A 1730-nucleotide genomic window follows, 5' to 3' on the forward strand; every position below is an offset into this window, starting at 1 on the left:
TTGGAGAAGTCCGCTGAATACAATGTGTCGATTTTTTTAGATTTTGTTGAAGTCTGTAACAAGTGAGTAAACTTTACAAAACATAAAACTTTAGTGACCTTAAAGTAATTTTCATTGCAAAAACTAATTTTAATTTTAAAAGAATGAAGTACGTGAATGATTCTTCATAAAAATTTAGCTTTTTTGGATATTAATAACTAAAATTAAACTTTCAACGTAGTTCTCATGTTTGAGTTCATGTTTATACACCACAATGTTTTTGGAAGAATGAAAGCTGTTTTGTATCGAATTGTTCAAGTTCGATATTATAATCTATCATTTTTAAACTTTCTGGGTCAGCCATGAAATCATCAAAAACCATCTGAAATAATTCCTCCACATTTTCACCAGTTTTGCTCGATATTTCCACATACTTTGCTCCCACAGCTTCTGCAAAGCTTTGTACTTCGATTGTTTCCAATCTTCTTTCAGCTAGCTGCTCCTGTACCAAGTCAAGCTTCGTTCCACATAAATAAATACGACATCCATCTGTTAGCTTCTGTAGTTCACTCACCCAATAATTAGCTTTAATCCATGATCTTCTGCAGGTAATATCAAAGCAAACAATGGCAGCGTGGGCTCCAGTAAAGAATGTGTGACACAAAGAGTTGTACCGTTCTGTTCCAGCTGTGTCCCAAACTCCCATGATGACTCCTCTGCCTTTTGCTTCGAATGTACGCTTTGCAAACTCTCCACCCATAGTGTCGTGGTAGGCAGCATCAACGAAACACTTCCTGCTATATCTGTAGAAAAGACTGCTTTTGCCTGCTTTGTATCTCCCTAAGATAATCACCTTCAAGTCCACTCGACGCATATTGTGTTCTGTTTCTGACGTGCGAACTTTTAAATTGAAATGTTTTGAATTCTTGTAAGAAATGGTATTAATTGTTTCATGCAAAATTTCATGGATACTAATCCCAACAATGGTATTTAGTTTAGCCATTGTTATCAAAATTTATAATTCTTCAAAGTGGCTCTCCGATAATAAATACAAAGGAATTAAGACAAAAGATCCCAAAGCGAAATCTGAGATTCAAAACTCAAAAGATGATGACAATGATCTAAAACGAGTAGTAAAATAAGTGAAATGATGATCTACAGGGTGTCCCAAAAGCTCTTTAAAAGTTGTGCTAGAAACGTGTAGTTCAGAGATTGTCTTAATCTGAGGATATAGTAATACTGTATAGGTAGGGGAACTTGATTGCTGTGACTGACCATGGCGATGGCCATCTTGGTGTTCGCCATATTTGGTTGAAGTCAAAATTTTTAAGTGGAAAAGTATATATATATGACGCATAATTTTAGACTAGAATGTCACCAGAAACACGAATATGAAGTCAGTTTTAAGATATGTTTAATCTGTGCAAAATTACTGCTCTACAAAATGTGTCTAATATGCTTCCCATCCTCCCGTAAACACATCCATAATCGAGTCTTCCATGAATGGCGAACATTCTAGAGAGATTCTGAAGCTACAGCGTCACAGGCCTCAGTTACTAATTGACGAAGGTAACGTATACCACGTATTAGGACTGCACAAACCATAGTCTTCAGATGACTTCTCAAGTAAAAGTTAACGGGAATCTGAGTGGTCTGGGAATCTGAGTGGTCACTTCGTTGGTCTTCGCCTGCCAATCCGCTTACCAGAAAATTGGACATCAAGAAACTGTCTAACCATGGTCCCTTAATGA

General features: G+C 36.5%; 1 pseudogene; it reads right to left on the reverse strand.

Annotated features, from left to right (window-relative positions):
• Nucleotides 1-241: 241 nt before the first annotated feature.
• Nucleotides 242-887, reverse strand: LOC145674169 (ras-related protein Rab-24 pseudogene; annotated as a pseudogene).
• Between the last annotated feature and the right edge of the window lie 843 nt (nt 888-1730).

Source organism: Thermobia domestica, chromosome 17, assembly GCF_964235325.1.
Source record: "Thermobia domestica chromosome 17, izTheDome1.hap1.1, whole genome shotgun sequence".
Taxonomy (NCBI): domain Eukaryota; kingdom Metazoa; phylum Arthropoda; class Insecta; order Zygentoma; family Lepismatidae; genus Thermobia; species Thermobia domestica.